The following is a 25,571-nucleotide window of genomic DNA, read 5'->3' on the forward strand; positions in this document are numbered from 1 at the left end:
ACAAGTAAGTTGCACAAGAAAGTGGCCAAAATGCCCATAGCCTCCACTCCTGTCACATCACCTTCCATCTCCCAGTCTGCACCTATAGCCTCATGGGGAGTTCCTTATGATCAGTTGACTGAAGAAGAGAAAACTTATGCCTGGTTTACAGATGATTCTCTGAGATGTGCAGGCACCACTCGAAAGTGGACAGTGGCAGCACTATAGCCCCTTTCTGGGACCTCCATGAAGGACAATGGTGAAGAGAAATCCTTTCAATGGGCAAACTTCAAGCAGTGCACCTGGTTGTTCACTTTGCTTGGAAGGAGAAATGGCCAGATGTGTGGCTGTATACTGATTCATGGGCTGTGGCCAGTGGTTTGGCTGGATGGTCAGGGACACAGAACAAACATGATTGGAAAATTGGAAACAAAAATTTATGGGGAAGAGGTATGTGGATAGATCTCTCTGAACGGGCCAAAGAAGTGAAGATATTCATGTCTCATGTGAATGCTCACCAAAGGGTAACCTCAGCAGAGAATGATTTTAACAATCAAGTGGATAGGATGATGAGTTCTGTGGAAACCAGTCATGGTCTTTCCCCAACTACTCCTGTCATTGTTCAATGGGCTCATGAACAAACTGGCCATGGTGGTAGGGATGGAGGTTATACATGGGCCCAGCAAGATGGACTTCCACTCACCCAGGCTAACTTGGCTACAGCCACTGCTGAGTGCCCAGTCTGCCAGCAGCAGAGACCAACACTGAGTCTGTGATATGGTACCATCCCTCTAGGTGATCAGCCAGCAACCTGGTGGCAAGTTGATTACCTTAGACCACTTCCATCATGGAAAGGGCAGCGTTTTGTCCTTACTGGAATAGACGCTTACTCTGGCTATGGATTTTCCTTCCCTGCATACAATGCTTCTGCCAAAACTACCATCTGTGGACTTACAGAATGCCTTATCCACTGTCATTTTATCCCACACAGCACTGCCTTGGATCAAGGGACTCCCTTCACAGCAAACGAAGTGCAGCAGTGGGCCCATGCTCATGGAATTCTGTCATGGATTGAATTGTGTCCCCCAAAAATATCTGTCAACTTGGCTAGGTCATGATTCCTAGTATTGTATGATTGTGTAAAATGATGTGATTTCCTTATGTGTTGTAAACTCTATCACTATGATGAGGTTATATGTGATTTCCTTGTGTATTGTAAACTCTATCACTATGATGTTATACTGATGACATCTACAAAATTGGATAGTGTCTTAAGCCAATCTCTTTTGAGATATAAAGGAGAGAAGTGAGCAGAGACACATGGGAACCTCATACCACCAAGAAAGCAGTTCCAGAAGCAAAGCACGTCCTTTGGACCTGATGTTCCTGCGCAGAGAAGCTCCTAGACCAAGGGAAGATTGATGACATGAACCTTCCTTTAGAGCTGACAGAGTAGGCATTCCCTTGGAGCTCATGCCCTATATTTGGACTTGTAGACTCCTGGACTGTGAAAGAATAAACCTCTTTTTGTTAAAGCCATCCACCTGTGGTATTTCTGTTATAGCAGCACTAGATATTAAAGACAAATTCACTGGTCCTACCATGTTCCCCATCATCCTAAAGCAACTGGATTGATAGAACAATGGAATGCCCTTCTAAAGACACAATTATGGCTCCATCTAGGTGGCAATACCTCACAGGATTGGGGCAGTGTTCTCCAGGAGGCTGTATATGCTCTAAACCAGCATCCAATATATGGTGCCGTTTCTCCCATAGCCAGGATTCATAGGTCCAGGAATCAAGGGGTGGAAATGTGAGTGGCACCACTCACTATCACCCTTAGTGACCCACTCGCAAGATTTTTGCTTCCTGTCTCCACAACCTTATGTTCTGCAGGTCTAGAGGTCTTAGTTCCAAAGGGAGGAAGGCTCCCACCTGGAGACACATGATTGATTCCATTGAACTGGAAGCTAAGAATGCCACCTGGCCACTTTGGGCTCCTTATGCCTCTGAATCTACAGGAAAAGAAGGGAGTTACCATACTGACTGGTGTGATCGATCCTGATTACCAAGAGGAAATCAGATTGATATTACATAATGGAAGAAAAGAAGAGTTTGTCTGGAATGCAGGAGATCACTTAGGGCGTCTCTTAGTACTACCATGTCCTGTGATTGAAGTCAATGGAAAACTACAGCAACTCAATTCTGACACGACTACTAATGTCCCAGACCCTTCAGAAATGAAGGTTTGTGTCACCCCACCAGGCAAAGAACCACGACCAGCTGAGGTTCTTGCTGAGGGCAAAGGGAATACGGAATGGGTGGTGGAAGAAGGTAGTTCTAAATACCAGTTACAGCCACGTGACCTATTACAGAAATGAGGATGTAATTGTTAGGAGTATTTCTGCTTTGTATGTGTGCATCAAATATTTTTGTTTTCTTCACTTATAAAATATAAGATGTAAATGGGGCTAGTGTGTTTTCAGTTGTGCACATGTTAGTTGTATCATGTTACACGCAAGTATGACTTTATAATTGTCTTTATTCAGAGATTATGTATGGTTTAAGGAGATGTGTACATGTGCCAAGTTGACAAGGAGTGGACTTTGATGATTAAGATTGTGTGTCAACTTGGCTGGACCATGATTCTCAGTGTTTATATGTGATCACTCCCATGACTGAATGTGCTGTGAGGAGCCAATCAACTGAAAGGGAGTTTCCTTGGGTGTGTGGCCTGCATCCGAATATAAGCAGACGTTCTGACTCTTTGCTTGCTGTGGATCTTGCAGCTGCCTCCTGTTCATCAGACCTCCAGTTCTTGGGACTTCAGGTATCAGCTTACCTGCTGATCTTGGGATTCATCAGTCTTCACAGCCTGTGAGCAGGAGCCCTGCTCTCCAACCTGCCAATCTTGGGTTCACCAGCCCCTGTGACTACATGAATCGAGAGAAGCCTCTATCCTGATCCACAGACTTGGACACTCCAGGCTCTACAATCCTGTGAGCTGTTTCCATGATATAAATCTTTCTATATATATTTATATGCTTTACTGGTTTTGCTCCTCTAGCGAACCCAGCTTAAGACAATCCCCTATTAGTTTGCTCTGACCTTGACACTGCTGCTCCGATTTTCACTTCAGACTTGCCCCACCACTACAGTTCCCATTGGTCCCCTTGACTATGCTACTTGCTTCACCCAGCCCAGCCTCTTCTTCAGGACCCCAGCGTTAGCTCAGGCACCTATGACCAGCATTCCTTCTAGGCTTGTGTTGGTCTCAAGCAGAGAAGTCGGTTTCCTGACAGACTGTCCAGGCATGAGTGATGAGACATGAGGAGGGAGGATGTGATCCTGGGGTTTAGGACATGAGTGATTGGGAGAATGGAGTATCTCCAAGTGGAAGTAGACAAGTCAAGAAAGGTCACTGGTCTCAGAGGTAAAATGAGATGGTCACTTTTCACACATCAAATTAGAGGTGACAATGGGCAGTTAATGGAAATGCCCAATGTGCCATATGACATATTGGCTAGGAACCCAGGAGGGATGTTAGGGCCAGAGTCATAGCATACAGACACACAGGCTGTGCACTACACGATTCCAGAGGTGCTATTCACATAGACTAGGATGTGAATGATACTCCCTTGAGTTGTGCAAAGCTTCAACCCTTGTCAGGACAGGGAATTCTACATGGGGGAAACAGATGAAGTCAGGATATATAAGACTAAGGGAAGAGAGCAAAGCAAGAGAGGAGCACGGGGCTGGGATTTCACTGTGGGAAAAATGTAGAGGGCAGAAGAGAAACTATCAAAGGATATAGAGGAATGCAGTCGTATCACAAGTAAAGTAGGATGTCAAGGAGAAAATAATCAATAATCTCAAATGCCACAGGAAAGTCAAGGAAAAGAAGGCCTAGAAAAGGATCTAAGAGCCCATATACTTCATGCGCAGCCACCACCCATCTGTCAGTGACCGACTGCATGTTGCTATGATGCTGAACAGGTTTAAGCAAAGCTTCCAGACTAAGACAGACTAAAAGTCCTGGTGATCTACTTCTGAAAATCAGCCAACGAAAACTCTGTGGATCACAATGGTCCAATCCGCAATCAATCGCGTGGATGGCAGACTGGGTAGCATTTTGTTCCATTGTGCTTGAGGTCGCCAGGAGTCCAGGGCCAACTCAATGGCAACTAACAACAGCAACATAGTGTGGTGAAAAGAGATTGAACTGCAAGTGAGGAAACAGGGCTTCGCATGGCCACAATCTTAGGCAAGGCATCTTACTTCCATGAAACTTTTTCTCCCCTGTAGTGTGTTTCACTCAGGTTGTCTTAGAGGTGGTTCCCAGATCCCAAGCAGTCACAAGACTACTAGGAAGAAGACCCTACCCAGTAGCATTAACTCTTCTATGGGTGCTATCTCTACCTGGTCCAACTGAGTCATACACATGAGACAGCTACACAGTATTAGCAAAGTGAAAGCCATCATTATTACTCATAGAAAGCAAACAGTAAACAATAGGAACAGATTTATGATAAGCTGACCCCTCCTCCCCTATGCGTGCCCCATTTTGTACCATAGGAGAGGGACTCACTTATGTCTCAAAGGGGACCTGCTTACCCTTCCCAAAAACTGATGTCCCTTCTTATGTCACTGGGCGAGGATGCTGTGGCTCAGGTGTCAGCAGGTGCACCTCAGTTCAGGTACTGGGTTCATGTCACCACCTCAAGTACAGGCAGGTGCATTGTGGCTGTGCTTGCCCTCTTTCTCTGTCTCTCCATGGTTTCTCTTGGCTGGCTCTGCCCCATCGCTGACTGGTCCAGCTCTCAACCAGCAGCTTCGGCACAGCCCTGGGCTAGCCTCAGCTCGAGGACTGCATCAGAACAGCTCTTAAAACAGAACTGCTCTACAGGCCACGCCCTGAGCTCCAGCACCCCATACATTGTACCCCATGTAGCAATCATAATAATTTTTATGGTTAAAACAGTCACCTTTTATTGACTATGTCTCTGTGCCAGGCACTACTATAAACACTACATATATTAATGCATGTAATCCCCACAACAACTCTGTTGCAGGATTCCTAGGAACCAATATCATCCCCATTTGACAGAGAAAGAAACTGAAGCACAGAGAGTCTAAAGCTTAAAGTTACAGTCAGTAAATGGCAGTGCTAGGATCTGCTAAAAGATATGGCTTGGCCTGGCATAGAAGGACTCTTCTAATACCGTCATTTGAAGATACACAAACTAGAAGTTTGCTAGTAAACTTCTAGGTGGTTTTTTAAATAGAGTTGAAGCTACAAAAACATGATCATGAGAGAAAAAAAAGTTTGGCAGTAAAAAGGAGAGAAAAAGGATTGTGAACATTAAAAGTAACAGGGTCAAATAAAGATTGTTTAAGATAAATAAGACATGAGTCTATGGTTGCCAGAGGGGAAGGAACCAATGAAGGGGAAGAGATTGAAGATGCTGGAAACTGGGCAAAACTAGCAGAGCAGGACTCCAGAGAAGACAGGTTAGCCTTGACAAGGGAAAAGAACACCACAGAGAGAGACCAACGTTGAGAGGCAGAGAGTAGGAAAGGTGGGAAAAATCCATGTCTAAGGTCCTTGCCTTTGAAAAATAAGAATTAAAAGAACAATCAAGCTCAAAGTACACATAGTCCTTATGGGAAATTTTTTTCATATTTTTTATTATATGGAGTCCTGGTGGCACAGTGGTTAAGAGCTACAGCTGCTAACCTAAAGGTTGGCAGTTTGAATCCACCAGTTGCTCCTTGGAAACCCTATGGGGCAGTTCTACTCTGTCCCACAGGGTCGCTGTGACTCAGAATCAACTCAGCGACAATGGGATTTGGTCGGGGTTTTTTATTTTATTATAGAAGTAAAACGTACTCGCTATAGAAAATTTGGAAAAATTGCAGAAAAATAGAAACAACATCACCTTGGACAACATTTGGTTCAAGGAACCAAAAATAACTGCTAGAGTACATCTCCTTCCAGAAAGTTGGGCACCTTCCCCGCTCCACATATTAGCATTAGCAATTATAGTTAGTATTTGGTTCTCATAAATCTCACTTTTAAAGTACATTTAATATTCTACCAATGGATGTGCCATAACCATTTCCCACATTTGAGCTGCTCATAATTTTTTACCATTTTATAAATAAAGCTTCACTGAACATCTCTGCACATAAAACTATAATTAGAAACACTTTAAAAAGATAGAGCCCAAAAAATATTTCTACTGAGTCGATTACTGAGTATAATCATACCATTGTACATTTTACTGGCAATGGATAAGAATACCATTTTCTTACACCTTTACTAGAATTGATCACTAAAAAAAACTAATTTGACAGGTGAAAGACTAATATCTTATTATGTGATATTTATTTTATTTCTGGTGAGGCTGAATAATTTTCCTATGTTTGTTAACTGCTTTTTATCCTTTGTAAATTGTTTATTTTTGACCTTTGTGTGTCCATGTTTTGGAGGTCACAGTGTTTTGTAATATTAGCAATTTTAGGAGTTATTTACATAAAAAGATATTAATATGTATCCATTTTGATTGTGATTAGTAATTTTATAAAATGTATTAATGAAAATGAGTCGGAATCAATTCGCCAGCCATGAGTTTGGTTTTTGTTTTTTTGGTTTATTAATGAAAATAGCTTTTGTTATTATTATAAAAAGCAGTACATATTCTGAGCCAGGCTCTGTAATTCCTCCTTTAATCTAATGAGCACCACCATTTCCTTCCATTCAGTTCCCTTTGGGTTTAAGTTGGTTGGTGTCTATGGCTTACAACAAAGAAGCCCAACTGATAAACCCAGCAATAATCAATTAAGGAGTGCAATAAACAAGGAGGATCTGATTCATTAGCAACCAGAACCATAAAATACCTAGGAATAAACTTAAAAGCAAGCATGCTAGGCCTCCAGGAAGAGAGCTGTCAATCTTAGTTGAAGGATATAGGAAAAAATCTGAATGGAAGAGGACTCGTTGTTACAAAAAAGTCCATATTCTCCCAAACAAATGAGTAAATTCAAAGCCATTGCTGTGGGATTATCTGGAATATGACAAATTGGTTCAAATCTGGAAAAAAGCAATGTGTGAGAATAGCCAGAAACGTCTTGAAAATTGCAACCTAATGTAAGGCAGTGATTAATATACAGCACCTTGTTTGTGCTTGGACCCCTGGCGGCCACAGTGGTTAAGAGCTCAGGCTGGTAACCAAAAGGTCAGCAGTTGGAATCCATCAGCTGCTCCTTAGAAATCCTCTGGGGCAGTTCTACCCTGTCCTATAGAGTCGTTACGAGTCGGAATCAACTCGATGGCAATGGATTTTTGTTTTGTTTTGTTTGTGCTTAGGGCAGACTAGACAACTAGAGTGGAATAGAGTATGAAGACAAATCTAGGTAAATACAGAAATAATTTATGATAAGGGCCATTTCAGATTAGTGGGGAAAGGGATGGGGTTTTCAATAAATTGCATTTTGGAACTGTTGTGTCATGGCGTCCAAGACAGCACACTCCACTAGTTTTACTCCTACCTTGCTGTCCGTTCCTTCTTTGTCGCATTTGTTGGCTTCTCTTTCACCAACTAAGTGCACTAGCACTTGAACATAGGCCTTCTGCTTTTCTTTTCTAGATCTGCCTCATTTAGGACTCTGACTTTAAATACTAACTCTCTATAAATGAGCCCTACTTTTTCCTCTCCAGCCCTTACCTATCCCCTAAGCTCTAGTATCATACATTAAACTACCTACTGGACACTCCATTTTAGACATCTAAAACTTAACATTTTCAAGACTGGAACAAGTAATTTCCCTTCCACTGCCACCCTCTGTCCCCTTCAAACATATACACGTATACCTAGATTATAGCTTCCATGATATTTCTCATCCTGTTAAATACCATGGCAATCCTCCAAGTTGCTCAAGCCAAAAACTTGAGTCATCTTTGATTTCTCCCTTTTTTTTTTTTCATCCTCTAACATTCACTCTACCAGCATGTCCATTGGCTTTGCTTGAGAGGGAGTATAATCGGGTGGTTAAGAACATGAGCCATGGAGCCAGACTATCTAACCTTGGGCAAGTAATTTATGCTTGATCAAGTTGTCTCATCTGTAAAATAAGAAGAATAATACTATCCAACATGTATAGTACCAATGGGGATTAAATGAGTTATTAAGAGATGGGAGCAGCACCTGACACACATTGCGTGTTCAATAAATATCATTTGTTATTATTGCTTCCAATCTACATCCTAAATCTGTCCATTTCTCTCCATCTTCATGTGCACCACCCTAATCCAAGTCACTGTAATCCCTTCTAATTGGTCTCCTCCCCACTTTCTCTACTGTCACCCACCCCCCCACCCTTGCACATTGATTCTCCACTCAGTAGTTAAAGTGATCCACTAAAAATATAGATTGGACTAGATGCTCTCTTGCTTTAAAAGTTCCACTGGCTCCTTTAATGTGTCCTGAAAGTCCCTGCCTCATCTGGCCCTGACCCAACTCACTGACCTCATCTGGTTGTACTCTCTCCTTCTCACTCACTTTACTCCATCACAGTGGCTTTCATTCTGTTGCCTGAATACACCAAGCTTGCTCCTGCCTCAGAGTTTTTGCCTATGTTGGTGCCTCTGCCTACAGCACTCTGTTCTTGGCTCTTCATATGACTGGATCCTCATCATCTTGGTCTCCATGCAAATGTGTCATCTCAGAAGGGGCTTTTCCTGACCATCATATCTCATGAACTTCTACTAGGCTGTATATTACCTTGTTTATTTGTTTGTTTACTTTTTTGTTTTATGTCTCTTCCGTGTAAGCTATATATAAGGGTAGGGACTTGACTTGTTTTTCACAATTGTATTTACAATGCTTAGAATGGCACTTAGTACTTAGTAGGCATTTAATAATTATATTGAATGAATTTCAGTAGATTGAATTGATGAATGAATTTATAAAAACATCATGTTGAGTCCTTACCTTATACCTTACATAAAGGTAAATTCTCAATTGATTAAATCTCCAAACATAAAAAGTAAAACAATGATCATATTTAAGAAAATATGGGCAAACTTCTATGGTCCTGGAGTAGAAATGGCCTTTTTCAGTAAGAAAAATTATTATGAAGCCAAAGGGAAAAATACTAACCAGTTTGGTTACATAAATCTAGGAAATTTTGTTCACAACAATGGTCAAAATTAAAAGGTCAAACAGACTGAGAGAAAATATTTAACAAAGGGACTTAACGAATATAGATACAAAAATTCTCAACATAATACTATCAAACTGAATCCAGTAATATATAAAATGATTATATACCATGACCAAGTGGAATTTATCCCAGAAATGCAGGATTGTTTTAACACATAAAAATCAATCAATGTAATACACCATATTAACAGAATAAAAGACAAAAACACATGATCATCTCTACAAACACAGAAAAAGCATTTGACAAAATCCAACACCCTTTCATGATAAAAACACTCAACAAATTAGTAATAGAAGGGAAATTCCTCAACCTGATAAAGCCATCCATGGAAAACACACAGCTAGTATCACACTCAGTGATGAAAGACAGACTTGTGCAACCATTACCACAATAAATTTTAGAAAAATTTTATCACCCCAAAAAGAAACTCCATACCCATTAGCAGCCATTTCCAATTTTCCCCCAATTTCCCTTCTCCAGCTCAGTCATAGACAACCAGTAATCTACTTTCTATTTCTGTAGATTTGCCTATTCTTAACATATCATATAATGGAATCATACAATATGTGGCCTTTGTATTTGGCTTCTTTCACTTAGCATAACATTTTCAAGGTTTCATCCATACTGTAGCTTGTTAGTACTTCATTTGTTTTTATGGCCAAATAATTTTCCATTGTAAGGGTATACCATATTTTATTTATCCATTCATCGGTTTATAGACATTTGATTCGGTTCCACTTTTTGGTTACTATGAATAATGCTGCTATGAATATTAGTGTACAAGTTTTTGTGTATGTTTTCAATTCCTTTCAATATACTCCTAGAGAATATACCTAGAGTGGGTCATAGGCTAACTCTATGTTTAACTTTTTGAGGAACTATCAAACTTTTTTATAGTGACTTCACCATTTTACATTCCCACCAGCAATGTATAAGGGTTCCAATTTTTGTTTGCATTTGCTTGATGCCTAATGATGTTGAGCATCTTTTCATGTGCATATTGGCCATTTGTTTATCTTCTTTGGTTAAATGTCTATTCAAATCCTTTGCCCATTTTTAAAATGGGATATTTGTATTTTGCTGTTGATTTGTAAGAGTTCTTTATATATTCTGAATATTAAATGCTTATCAGATATATTATTTGAAATGTTTTCTCCCAATGTGTGGGTTGTCTTTTCACTTTCTTTTCTTCGTCTTATTTTTTAATTGTGCTTTAGGTGAAGGTTTACAGAGCAAATTAGTTTTTCATTAAGCAGTTAATACACATATTGTTTTATGACATTGGTTGCCAACCTCACGACATGTCAACATTCTTCCCTTCTCTTCCCTTCTCAGCCTGGGGTTTCCCATTTCCATTCGTCCAGCTTTCTTGTCTTCCCCCACCCCCACCTTCTCATCCTTGCCCCTAGGCTGGTGTGCTCATTTAGTGTCGTATATGTGGTTGTGCTACGTGTATTATTATTTGTTTTATAGGTCTATATAATCTTTGGCTGAAGGGTGAACCTCAGGGGTGACTTCAATACTGAGTTAAAAGGGTGTCTGAGGGCCATACTCTCAGGATTTCTCCAGTCTCTGTCAGACCAGTAAGCCTGGTCTTTTTTTGTGAGTTAGAATTTTGTTCTACATTTTTTCTCCAGCTCTGTCCAGGACGGACGCTCTGCTGTGATCCCAGTCAGAGGAGTCAGTGATGGTAGCCAGGCACCATCTTGTGCTGGACTCAGTCTGGTGGAGGCTGTGGTAGTTGTGGTCCGTTAGTCCTTTGGACTAATCTTTCCCTTGGGTCTTTGATTTTCTTCATTTTCCCTAGCTCCAAATGGGGTGGGACCAGTAGAGGGCCACTCACAAGCTTTTAAGACCCAGACGCTACTCACCAAAGTAGGATGTAGAACACTTTCCTTATAAACTATGTTATAATAATTGAGCTAGATTTCCGCCTGAGACCATGGTCCCCAGCCCTCAGCCCAGTAACTCAGTCCCTGTGGGAGTCTGGATGTGTCTATGAAGCTTCTATGACTTTGCCTTGGTCAAGTTGTACTGACTTCCCCAGTATTGTGTACTGTCTTACCCTTTACCAAAGTTATCACTTATCTATTGTCTAGTTGGAGCTCTGGTGACACGGTGATTAAGAGGTCAACTGCTAACTAAAAGGTCGGCAGTTTGAATCCACCAGCAGCTCCTAAAGTCCTATGGGGCAGTTCTATCCTGTCCTATAGGGTCACTATGAGTTGGAATTCACTCCACGGCAATGGGTTTGTTTGGTTTTTGGTTTTTATTATCTAGTTAGTGTTTTTCCCTCCCTACCCTTCCCTTTCCTTGTAACCAAAGATTGTTTCTTTCTGTGTGTAAACTTTTTCATGAGTTTTTATAATAGTGGTTTCATACAATATTTGTCTTTTTGTGATTGAGTTATTTCACTCAGCATAATACCCTCCAGATTCATCTATGTTGTAAGATGTTTCACAGATTCATCATTGTTCTTTATCATTGCGTAGTATTCCATTATGTGTCTGTACCATAGTTTGTTTATCTATTCATCTGTCGATGGGCACTTAAATTGTTTCCATCTTTTTGCTGTTGTGAATAGTGCTGCAACGAACATGGGTTTGCATATGTCTACTTGTGTGCCGGCTCTTATTTCTCTAGGATGTATTCCTAGGAGTAGGATTGCTGGATCATGTGGTATTTCTAGCTTTTTAAGGAAGCATCCTGTCATTTTCCAAAATGGTTGCATCATTTTGCATTCTCACCAGCAGTGCATAAGAGTTCCAATCTTCCCGCGGTTTCTCCAGTATTTGTTATTTTCCGTTTTTTTTTTTTTTTTTTGATTCATGCTAGTAACATCTGGGTGAGATGGTATCTCATTGTAGTTTCGATCTGCATTTCTCTAATGGCTAGTGATAGCAAGCATTTCCTCATGTGTCTGTTAGCCACCTGAATGTCTTCTTTGGTGAAGTGTCTGTTCGTATCCTTTGTCCATTTTTTAATTGAGTTATTTGTCTTTTTGTTGTAGAGGTGTTAGACTTTCCCACAGATTTTAGAGATTAGACCTTTGTCAGATATGTCATAGCCAAAAATTTTTTCCCAGTCTGTAGATTCTCTTTTTATTCTTTTGGTGAAGTCTTTTGATGAGCCTAAGTGTTTAATTTTTAGAAGATCCCAGTTATTTAGCTTATCTTCTAGTGTTTTTGTATTGTTGGTTATGGTTTGTATCCTATTTATGCCATATATTAGGGCCTCTAGCATTGATCCTATTTTTTCTTCCTTGATCTTTAAAGTTTTTGGTTTTATATTTAAGTCTTTGAAACATTTTCAATTAATTTTTGTGTATGGTGTGAGTTATGGGTCTTGTTTCATTTTTTTTACAGATGGACACCCTTTTCACTTTCTTGATGACATCCTTTGAAACACAAAAGTCTCTAATTTTGAGGAAGTACAATTTATCTAGATTTTCTTTTGTTGTTTTTGATTTTGGTGTCATCTCTGAGGAACCATTGCCTAATTCAAGGTCATGAAGATTTACTTCTATGTTTTTTTCTAAGAGTTTTATAGTTTTAGCTCTTACATTTAAGTCTGTAATTCACTTTAATTTTTGTATATGGTGTGAAGCAGGGGTCCAACTACTTCATTCTTTTGCATGTGGATATCCAGTTGTCTCAAAACCATTTGTTGAAAAAGCTATTCTTTCCTCCATTAAATTATCTTGGCACACTTGTTGAAAAAATACTTCTACTTTTAAAAATCTGATATTTTGCTCTAATAGAAGGTGGTAGGATGAGATGGGTGTTCTTTGGTCTTGATAATTTTCTGACATGCTGTTGAGCAGTTGTTACAGGTGTCATTAGTATTTGTAGATGTTTTTCACACAGAAAAATTGCTAATCTTACAACTCATGGCTCCGAGACAACAGATACCTTCTTGCAAATTAGGAAAAACACACCCCAACTGTGAATTAAAATAAGGTGCCATTCTACGACCAAGGGAGCAAGGGATGGATTTGGGCCTTTTCTCACCCCCTTAGAAAGACATCTTTGTGTAGAGTACAAACTGCACAATCATTTGCGATAGCCCTGAATTTCGTCTAAAACAATCCAAAGTGAGTTATGGAACCATCTAAACAGGACTTACAAAAGAGATTGTAAAAACTACCCACCTCTACCCTACAAAAAGAGGTTGGAGAGGCCAAGAGAGAGGGTATCTTTAGAGAGAGTTGTGCTGTGAGTCTAACTCCCTCCAGGTGGATAGGGTGGGAGATATTTCCTTTTCACTATAAGTGAAGGTAGTTTCCTTTGGGACCACTTAGAGAGGGCCCTATGTAGTCCCTATAATATAGGGACTACATGTCTGACAAAGGCCTGAAAAAATACTAGCTCAAGCTACCTGTAGCCACAGAGTAGAGAGTAATAACTATAGTATCACTAACAGTAGGTCAGTATTTTATGGACAAAATTGAGCCATGAATGAGCAAGCCAGGACAGAGCTGTCTAAGTTCCTATTCAAAAAAACCTCCTGGAAGAGTGAGGAGACCTTAGCATAAAAGGTAGAAGTTTTCTGCTAGATGCTCAGCGGCTAAAGGAAGAATCAGAAATGACCAGCAGGAAAATACGCGTTTCCCTTTTTCAAAGCCCTTTCATATAAGAGATTCCCCCAAAGATGTGGAAGTCTCCAAAAAATCCATAGAAGTGCCCATGAGGTAAAAAGTCAGGCTTACACATTCACGGAGTCTGAAAAGCGCCAACACCAGCTCAGGACAGTACCAATCTTTATCGGTATTTCCCGTTTCCTTGGCTCGTGTTTTCTCCCTCGTCCACACCCTGTCTCTAGAGGGACCAGAAGTCACTGCTAGTGAGTGGCAGGGAAGGGAAGCCAGAGTAAAGAGAGAAGCACCCAACCTCTCCCCATTTCCCACTGAAGGCACAAAGTGGGAAAAGATACTTAATTCAAATTAGTATCTCAATTTTAACTATTCCATGGAATTAGACATTGAATTGCTGATATAAATTTCTTTTTATGACTAAAAGTGTCCAATAAACATTATATTAGCTAATAATATGCACATACGCAATAGTCCCTGCCCTAAGGCAGGGGAAGAACTAATTCCACAGAGTGCGTTCGAACAAGCACTGTGTGTATGTGTAAAGGGAGGTAGAATGAAGTTGTATTTTGTTTGCCCCTAACCAGCACATTAGCACCAGCACCAGTTGCCATCAAGTCAATTCCGACTCATGGCGACCTCGCGTGTGTCAGAGTACTACTATGCTCTATAGAGTTTTCAATAGCTGATTTTTCAGTAGATCATCAGGCCTTTCTTCCAAGGCACATCTAAGTGGACTCGAACCACCAACCTTTTGGTTAGCAGTCGAGTGAGTTAACTTTTCACAAATCCAAGGACTCCTGGCACTCTAACAGTGCCACTTATTCAATGTATCCATTCCTGAACTATCAAAACCAATATAAAATAATATGAAAAGTAGCCATGTCTCTTTATATCAGATAGTGCCATTTCAAGAATCTTCTTTAAAATAACTTTGATTCACTTCAAACAATACTTTCAGTAGTTCCCTAAAGAAATAACTGTACTATAATTTGGGCATTGATAGCTCTAACACAATTTAAACACGGCTTCATTCTTTCTGTCTTAATTCCATTCCAACCCACTGCATCCCTCTGTGTGTTGTTTTGATGATCCTGTCACTTAGGGTTCTTTGAGCTCATTTTCAAGGAGTCAACAATTAATGAAATGGACTCAGCAGAGGGATATATTTTCAAAGAATTCTCCACATGGTTTGAAACCATCCTATACAATTCCATCATACTTGATTGTAACACAAAAAGAAACAAAAAAGCTAATCATGACACAGAAGCAACTTCATGTCAAATAATGCCCATGAATGAGCCAATTTAGTAGACTGTGAATTTACTTAGCCTGTTTGAACATCCATAAAGGGGACTTAGCAACAACCGTATTTCCATATGCCAGGTGAAACCCTCAGAGGGAATAGGCCTCAGTTTAATAATGAAAGAGAAGGGAAAGGGCTGATAATTATTCTGTCTAAACAGTGTTTTGCGGCCTAACATTGATTGTGTCTTGAAATCTCCTTTGGGAATGGAGCAGGCAGCCTCTCCTTTGTTTTCACAAACCTCATACAAATTATTTAAACATTTTTGCAATTATTTTCCTGAAACTGGGTTTTGGCTCAATGCCTGGAAACTGAAAAGTGACATCACAGTGCACCCAAGAAACCAGACACAGGTTCCAAAAAATACTCTGGGATCCTAACAACTAACTGTCTTGGAGGCCAATTTCCATATCACCATGTAAACATGTGAGTCTTTTGGTACTTCTGCCTTTAGAGAGGCTTCAGATAAGGACACCATAAGTAAGCAAATGTTTAGGCAATTTAATTCTAGTTATCTTGCTATAACTTGACTGTATGTGCAGTTTCCTTTAATGTCCTTTCTAACTATATGTGTAAAAAATATTTCTGTTGGCACCTTCTTAAATCCTTGATGTGTCTATGAGCCCCCTTTTTAATGTTAACCACAAAAAGAAGCCTGTCCCCCCTTTGCTGTGTCCCAGACCTTACTTATATCTAGTTACTCACAAGGATAATTTTATAATTAATGCAAATGACTGGCCTAAAAATGATGACCCTCTTTTGTACTATTACTTCATGCTGAGGACAAAGAGGATACAGGAAAATTACTCCTTGGCCCAGGAAGTTTATTAAAATGCTAAATGAAGGTCTGGCGGCAGCTCAAAGAACTTTAAATAACCTTGTGGTGGAAAACCTCCAAAACCTCTTTTTACCATCAGCTTAAACTAGGCTGACTGTGACAAAGAGTAAGAAAATAAGTAATTTCAAGAGTGCAACAACACATCTGTTTTTTAAAGGTAACTCTGTCCAACGGTTACAGGAAAAAGAGACACAGCCTCCTCAGGAATGATGACGATAATTAATCACAATATGGTTTCGCCAGGTTCATAGCCAGTCCTCATCAGACTCAACATGTCAGGCGTGGCCGTGGTTACGCAGAAGGAAGTGTTATTACATCGTGGTCGATGCAGGCTTCTCTCATTAGTCAATGCAAAACATGCCACTGACATGATCTGCGAATAATGTTCTTGTGGCTAAAATTCCATGGAATTAAAACACAAAGTTACATGAAGTAGCATGACAATTTCCACTCTAATTAAATCCTCTCTCGTACCTGAGAGCATTTACTCTATATGTGGTTTTGGCTCCTTGCAGATTTGCTGGATCCTTTGACATTCAACAAGTTGCAGACTATCTAAAAGAGAAGAATCTACAGGGCAAAGGAGTTGAGCCTTGGTATTTATAAATTATTGCTGGGGTATCTACAACTCTTATTAGAATTTTCAAGAAACCCAAAGGAATGAGGACACTGTGTACAAATTGAACAGGAAGAGAAGCTAACCTCTTAATGGGGTCCCAGGGAGACCACCATCCATCTGTCAGTTTGTCATACTTGGTGGCTTGCCTGTTGCAGGGTCACCCATGGTGGACAGGTTTCAGAGAAGCTTCCAGACTAAGACAGATTAGGAAGAAAGACCTGGTGATCTACTTCTGAAAATTAGGCAATGAAACCCTATGGGTCACAACAGAATATTGTCTAATATAGTGCTAGAAAGTGAACCCCCTAGGATGGAAGGCACTCAAAATACATAGTCGCCGCAATAATGGACTGGAGCACACAAACAATTGTGAAGAGAGTGCAGGACCAGGCAACATCTCCTTCTGTTGTACATGGGGTCACCATGAGTCTAAGCCAACTCAACAGCAACTAACAAAACAACAACAATAGGGAGAACAAAAGAGTTAGGTCTCTGCAGCCTTAGACAATAAAGACCGGAGAGAGGGAAAGTTTTCCTCAGAGGCCTTACATGGAGCTCTTATATCCTACTCTATGTCTCTGCTCTTTCTTTCGAGTCCGACTTCCTGACTTGCAGATGGACAATCTCAGCTAATAGAGCTTGTCTCCTATGGCCTTCTTTCCAGCCCCTAAAGCTGTCCTCACTGAGGGTTCCTGGCCTCCATCTGCAGGTGTTCTGTCAACCTCTCCCCTGCAACTGAGCTCCCCAGGCCCAACCTTACTCAGGAAAGATTTAAGGAAATTGAGCCGGGTATCCAATATCATGCTGTTGGCCAACTTGCATGGCATGTGGCCCTTAGTTCTGATACCTGGGCTTGCAAGACCTGCTCCTATCTAATTCACTGGTCTTGTAACTTAGTATGTTCCCATCTATTATGAAACCTTCTAGAACTAAAATCCACCTTATTTTTCACCTCCCAGGCTGCTCCTGAATGTCAGAACAAAGGCTGAAACTCTCAATCCTAGAATGCCAACAGCTTCTGGATTCTTTGTTTGGCATCATGTTCCAGCACCAAAAGTCATCTGACTGGGCGACAACCAGTTCCTGCAGTGTTGGACTGAACTTCCTTCCAGTTGTGCCCCACTGCCCGCCTCAGCATAGAAGGCAGAGACAGCTCTTTCTGCCCTTTCCAGTCCATCCTGCCTCGCTCAGTTAACCAGGCCATCTCAGGCAATGCCCTCAAATAGGAAGGCTTGAGTTGAAGCGGCAAACTTTCCCCTGCCCAGTGCTAAATGAAGCTGGAAACACAATTCAGATAATCCTGCACTAAGAGCTACGCTTCTACCTTTGTAGCTGCCAGACTTGTCAAGGCTTATAGGACAGTTAATATCATATATGCTATTTACTGATGAATTTGAGAGTATTATTACACAGCCACTGAAAATCTTAATTTTGTAAAATGCTTCATGCTTTAGGAAAATAAAACCAAAACCCATTGCCTTCAAGTCAATTCCAATTCTTATCAACCCTATAGGACAGAGCAGCACTGCCCCATAGAGTTTCCAAGAAGTGGCTGGTGGATTCGAACTGCCAACCTTTTGGTTAGAAGCCAAGTTCTCAACCACTTCACCACGATGATTTAATGTTTCAGGGGAAAGCAAGATACAGAGCTTTATAAAGTCGTATGATTTCATTGTGGCAGGCATCATGTGGGATTTTGGCCGCTCAGCATCGAAACTCCTTCTCAGGTTTGGGGAATTTCCTACCTTGTGATTCTTCATGCCCAGTAAAGCCTGCCTACCTTTACAGAGACAAGAAATTAAGAGCCTCTCCATAACCACTCCCTTACAGCCGGGGTAGGCATATGGCCTGGATTTCACCAAGTACCCAGACCCACCCAGACTTGGAGTTGGGACCTAGTGACCCACAGAAGCAAGGACAGTGGAGAGTCCATCCTGTTAGTGACAGCAGCACAGTTGCCAGGACAGCAGGGCTGGCAGTAGCCTAAGCATAAGCTTCAGTGAAAGGTGATCATTGCGGCAGCTTGGGAGCCTTACCAGAATGATTCTGTGGCATGATCTGGCCCGTGGTTCTGACTTCCCAGTCTCCCTTGTTTACCCCTACTCTGCCTGTTTTCCAAGACTGGTTCTCCAGGCTTTCCTGTGCATTTCTGAGCTACCAAATATCTTCTCAATAATTTGCTTTCACTTAACAGAGCCACAGCTCTTTCTATTGCTTGCAACTAAGAATCCTGACTAGTACACCAGTGTTATTTAAAATGTAATGAGAAAAGACTTGATTACATCATATGTTAATAAAAGTTATTACTAGGTGTGGAGGATCACATATAATTTTAATTGTTTTCGCGTTTCTTATATACATTTTCTAAAAATTTTAGTAAAAAGTGTATTGCCTTTGTAATCAGGACAAAAGTAAGTCTTAAAATTTGTGATTGCTTTGAATCCCTTGTACCCGTAGGAGTTAGAAAACAATTATTTGATTACCTGAAGGATCCATTTTGCTTCTATCGGAATGAGGACCTGGTGACTTTAACCTTGCTCTGAGCCAATGATAGTTACTGAGGTAAGAGAAACACCATTATGTTTTGAAAAAATATCTGAGACTAATTCTTACCTGCAATCCTAACCAACAAATATTTTTTGTTTTAGAGTTCGTTAGTTCTTTGAAGAGAAAAGTGGACTATATATGGGGAACTTAAACACAATCCGAAACAATAAAGAATTTCTTCTTAGCATTGATGCTTATAAATGTGTGGGTATAAGCACAGAATGTCACTCTTTGGGTTCTTTGTTGGTTTCTCTTAACCAGGCATCCCAACAGTCTTGTGAATACTAAGAATAACCCATCAGTGATTCATGCAGTTGGCCTGAGTGGTTACCAGTAATGGTGTGAGTAGCACAGGGGAAGATGTATAATAGCTTCCTTCCTTAGAACAAATTCCAGCCTCTGAGAAAAAGCCCCCCATTGTTAGGAAGCAGTGATAGGCTTGTTTCTCCCTATGAGAGCGTGAGGGGTTTTTGGTGCCTGAGCCTCACACTAGGAGACTGCCTGCTTTCAACCATGGATGAGAGATCAAAGTTACATGGGTTGATGGTCGCCTGCAACTCCATCAACACTACTAAAAAAGAAGTCAAGAAAACTCCATGGATCTGAATCAGTTTTGGTTACTGAGTTGCTGCAACCCTCAGAGTGTTGGGACCACATTGATCATGCCAACTGAGACAACATATCATATCAGAGTGGAAGAAGAAGGAAATTTTTTCTGACAGAGGTGGCATTAGATCCCAATCCAACCATCAATCAGCTGTGTGATTTGCATGAGTTACTTGATCTCTCTGAGTCTCAGTTTCACCATCAGAATGCAGATTAAAAAAAAAGACCCATGTCACGATGTTAAAGGAGATAATATATGTAAAAGCTTCCAGTATAGTTCTGGCTACAACAGGTACTCAGTAAATGTAAGCCCCTTCTCATCCATGACACCTTCCCATTCTTATTTTTCTGGGAAAATCTTTATCTAGAAAGATTAACTTCAGATACAGTTTTGCAATAAGATAGTTACTTTCTTTAAAGCTCTCAAATCTGATAAAAGGATACAGTTATGTTCTAATTATTCTCCCAAAAGAGATGCATTACCCAAACCATGAAAAATTGTTGATAAATTCTCAGTTAGCTGAGCAAATGCTTTGTGTCAATATTGCATGTGACAAACAGATGTTCACTTAACCTGTAGGAATCAGTATTAAAATCCAGGAAAAATGTATAAGAGTTCATGAAATTGAATAATTCAACAACAAAGAAAGGACTGACATTTGCTTGGTGAGCATGCCAAGCTTCAAGAGATAATCAGCACTCTCTTCAGTTTATTGAATGAGGGAAATACTCTATATTGGGTAAAATGCCTTCATAAATTGTTTGGGTATGGATAATTAGCTTGGACATTAAGATACATCTTCCCATATCCTTCCAAAAAGCATTTTTCTTGCCAACATGTAAATGGGACTCCAGACTCTGTTTGAAAAGGTGACATAAGAATAGAACGGCAGAAAGAAGGAAAATCAAAGCGGAGAAGAAGCTCTGTCAAAAAAAATCAATAATTTTGCTACTGAGAAATTGCCACCATCCTTATCCAAGAAGGGGTAGAAAGGTGAGACCAAGCCAACTTGTGTGATAAATGAGTTTATAAAGTAGCCTGCATCAGGAGACTAATTTAACTGGCTACTTTAAGCATGATAATATACCACACCTCCTACAGATTTTTCCTTTATTAAAATGTTAAAATTAAGCTGAGTGTAAGGCATATCGTGTCTACCTTCATGTTACAAGCAGCACCAACTGCTACCAGGGCATAACAGCATTCATTATTATTATTACTACTCTCTACCAAAAATATTAAAAACAAAATGAGATATTTTTTTCTTCTTGACATTTTAGACAATTTCAAGTCATAGAAGGAGAAAGAAAAAAAAACTATTTCTACTACCTCCTGGGACATTTGAGGCCTCATTAAACCTACTGATGTTCCCAAATTGAAGTCATATAACCAAGCTGAGATTTTTTTTTTTAATTTTTTTATTGTGCATTAGGTGAAAGTTTACAGAGCAAATTATTTTCCCATTCTATATTTTGCACATAAAGTGTTCCATGACATTGGTTTCATTCCCCACAATGTGTCAGAACTCTCCTCATTTTCACCCTAATTTCCCCCTTTCCTTTCATTCTGATTTTCTACCCCTTCCTGCCTTCTCATCTTTGTTCTTCGGCAAACGCTGCCCATTTGATCTCGTATAATTGATTGTTCTAAGGAGCATGTTCCTCTCGTGTCTTATTGTTTATTTTATGGGCCTGTCTATGGTTTGGCTGAAAAGGGGTCTCCAGGAATGTCTTCAGTTCCAGTGTAGAGGGATGTCTTAGAGCCATAGCCTTCGGGGTTCTTCTAGTCTCTGTCAGACCAGTAAATCCGGTCTTTTTTGTGAATTTGATTTTTTGTTCTACAATTTTCTTCCTGCTCTGTCCGGGACACTCTGTTGTGATCTCAGTCAGAGCAGTCGGTAGTGGTAGCCAGGCACCATCTAGTTCTTCTGGTTTTGGGGTTGTGCAGGCTGTGGTTCATGTGGTCCATTAATCCTTTGGACCAGTTGCTCCCTTCTGTCTTTGGTTTTCCTCACTCTCCTTTGCTCTGGATGGTAAGAGACCTATAGTTCTATCTTAGATGGCCACTTGCAAGCTTTTAAGGCTACTCACCGAAGTAGAATGCAGAACTTTGTCCTTGTGAACTATGTTGTGCCAATTGACATAACTAACCCCAAGTCTACAGTCTCTCATCTTCGAGCCTAGGAACTTCTTCCCATAATGTGTTCGGTTACGCCAAGCTGAGATTTAAACTAAGGAGTTTTGACTGTCTACATTTATAAACACATAGATATGTGTTCTCAGGTTTAAAACTCAGTTTCTCTCACCTCTACTAGTTGCATGGTATCAAGGTAGTTCATGTTCTACTGGCTATCACTTTCTGTGTTAAGAGAAAGATAAGGTATTTAGGAGATGATTTCAATTTTAAAATATAATTTCACCCAAGTTCCATATCTCTCTTATTAGAATAACTGGTAGAGAAAACATCTCTGGATTAGGAACACAGTCAAAAACCATAGAACAGTGTAATCCAGACAACACTTGCCTCCTAAAATGCTAAGAGAACTGATAAAACAAGTGAAAAGTTAAATGTATAAATCTGGAGCTCTCACAAAGGGCTGTGTTTGTGCAGCAACATAGGTCCTGCTCTTAGAACCTCCAAATCTCACTTCTATATATGAAAGAAATACTGAGAAAAATGGATAAAAGTATCCAACACAGTATTACATCTTGTGTTCTTGTGATATTGATAAGGATGGTAACAGATGTTCTACAAAACAGCCATCAAAAAACCAAAAACATTCTAAGGTCAAATGAAGTTAGGAAGTTCTGCGTTAAACAAGGTGAAACAGGTTTTTCTCTGTTTTTTGATTGTTGTTGTTTGTTTGTTTTTTTAACTTCAATACCTTAAAGCCTCTAATAAAGGTGCCATTATATGTTCAAAAGGGTAGCAATAATATTATAGAGTTTTTCTCCTGCAAGAAAAAGCTAGGATTACATATTAAAACAGATAGCCTGCTGAAACACTTTACAGAATTTCAAACTTCCTACAGTGAAGCTGTATTAATTTTTTTTTTTTAATTGGAGAAAAAAAATTCTTCTCCTTTCTTCACCCTTACATTCAATCCAACAGTAAGTCCTGTCAGCTCTAACTCCAAAGTATATCCTGAATCTAAGTACTTCTCACTAGCTCCTAAGACCATAGTCCTAGTCGAAGTCTCGTCTTCTTTCTCCTGAATTGATACAAACCCCACCACCACCCCCAGTAAGTCACCTCTGACCACCACTCTGGCCTCCTTTCACTCCACCTGATTCCTGCACAGAGCAGCAAGCCAAAGGAATTTTCCTGAAGTATAAATCAGATTACGTATTTCCCCAGCTTGAAACTCTCCAAAGGCTTCTCCCTGAACTAGAATAAAATCCAAATTCCTGCTGTTGGCCCTCAAAACCCTACCTGATGTGATACTTGTTTGTCTGTCTTCTCTCACAGCCCTCCCCTCTTTCTTGCTGCACATGCTCTAGTCACACTGGCTTCTCACTGTCTCTCCATAAACCAAGTTCTTCCCACTCTGGGGGACTTTATTCTTGTGTGCCCTCTGCTAAGAATACTCTTGCTCTGCATCCTCACTCAACTTTCTTATTTTCATCGTTCCCATCCCAACTCACATGTCACCTCCTCTGAGAGCTCTTCCCTGACCACCCATTTAACTAAAGCAACCCACCACTCATTTAATCTTCTTCATTAGCATTTATTTCAGCTTGAAGTGATCAAATTTATTTCTCTGCATGTTTATTCTCTTTTTTTCTCTGCTAGAATATAATCTCCTTGAGAACAGGGACTCTTACTCAATTCTGTTCCCACAGTGCTTAGAATAATGCATAGAGCATAGTAGCTGCTCAATATATATTTGAAACGAGACTACTGAAAAGGACATTTGTTGATTATTCCATAGGACACAGTGTTAAAAATCTGATCCTCAGCATAGATTTGTCAGCTATGTGTCATCCTCATTTTGCAGCAAGGGAAACTCAGATTAAGAGAGGCCAAGCAACTTCTCCAAAGTATCACAGTTAGTTCTTTCCTGTATGTTATACCAATAATATGCTTGGGAAAAGATATCTCCAAATGTTTTACTTTACAATTCCTCAAAACCATAACAATGCAAACTACTCCCCAGTTCCTCATAATTACTACCACAACAAAGCCCATAGTTTCTCTTTCTCGTAATTGCAAAATATATTGACATCTCATTGATTAGTCACTTGTCTGCTCTAAATAGGTGAATTTTTCAGATAACTAAAGCTTGCCTGTTGAAAGTCAAAACTCCATTTATTTACATCATGTTTGGTAAAATGTTTTTCAAATGTACTGTATATTTCTCAGTCTTCTTAAACAGTGTATTTAGCAGAATTTAATGTTTTCTGAATAACATGGTAATTTTAGAAACATCAGTTATTATTCTGAACAAAAAGAATTTTCTATTAATCATGACAGGATTGGCTACATAATTTGCAAGGCCCAGGGCATAATGGAAATGCAGAGTCTCATTGAAGATTCATGTCTTTAATCAAATTTGGAAAGTTTTCAGCCAATATTCAGTCACATATTTTTCAGCCTCTTTCTCTCTTTTTTCCTTCTAGGACTCCTATAACGTGCATATCGGTATGCTTGCTGGTGTCCCAGAGGTCCTAAGGCTCTATTTATTTTTATTAATTCTTTTTTCTTTCTGTTCCTCAGATTGGGTAATTTCAATTGCCCTGTCTTCAAGTTCACTGATTCTTTCTTCTACCTGTTCAAATCTGCTGTTGAATCCTTTTAATATTTTTTTAATTTCACCTATTATACTTTTCAGCTCCAGAATTTCTATTTGTTCCTTTTTATACTTTCTACCTTTTTATTGATATTCCCTATTTTTTTTTACACATTGTTCTCTTGATTTCCTTTAGGTCTTTGTTGATGGTTTCTTTTAGCTCTTTGAGCCCATTAAAGATAGCTAATTTAAAGTCTTTGTTAGGGGGATTCGGGTAGACATGGCTGTGGCAGCATGCTTGTCCATTTTCCCATTCTTGCCTATTCTGTAATACTCTTTGGTGTTGGGCAGACATCGCTGTAGCAGCATGCTTGTCCATTTTCCCATTCTTACCTATTCTGTAATATTCTCTGGACGTGGGCAGACATGGCTGTGGCAGCATGCTTGTCTACTTCCCACTTTTGTCCTTTTGAATATATGCCAAATAAAACTTTCTTTTTCACTTTACTAAACTTTCTGATGTTTTTCCTCTACAACAGTTAATCGCGCTGTGAGCAGGATCTGAAGCTACAAATCCAGTCAACTTCGAAGAGACCTGGACTGCAGAGCAGAAGCCGGCAAAGAAAGGTCCTATCTTCTAGACCCACCTGTTCCCACTCCATGTCCCTTTGACACTGACTGGGTGAGTGTTCTCAGAAAATGAACCTTTGCTTATTCTTTGTTGCTCTCTTTCTCATGTTTTCTTAAGTTTTGTTTGCCATATTTGTTCGTAAAACCGGTTAATTGATTAAGGAGAATCTTTCTTAGATTTTTGCTTGATCATTTGTTTAAGACAGACATTTAGTAACTCTTTAAGTGAACTACAGTTTAGGCCTGGATTTGGGCGTTTGAAAAGGTAATTACATTTTCAAAGAGCTGTGAGTCACGATAAGCTGCAAAATTCGGACTTTTTTTTTCTTTTTCTCTTTTTATTTTCTTTTTATTGTACTTCAGGTGAAGGCTTACAGAACAAATAGTTTCTCATGAAACAGAAGTACACATGTTGTTTTATGACATTGGTTAACAACCCCACAACATATCAACCCTCTAACTTCTCAACCTCTTGTTTTTTTTGGTGAAAATACACATAG

The sequence above is a fragment of the Trichechus manatus genome, unplaced genomic scaffold (assembly GCF_000243295.1).
Source record: "Trichechus manatus latirostris isolate Lorelei unplaced genomic scaffold, TriManLat1.0 scaffold00029, whole genome shotgun sequence".
Lineage (NCBI taxonomy): Eukaryota > Metazoa > Chordata > Mammalia > Sirenia > Trichechidae > Trichechus > Trichechus manatus.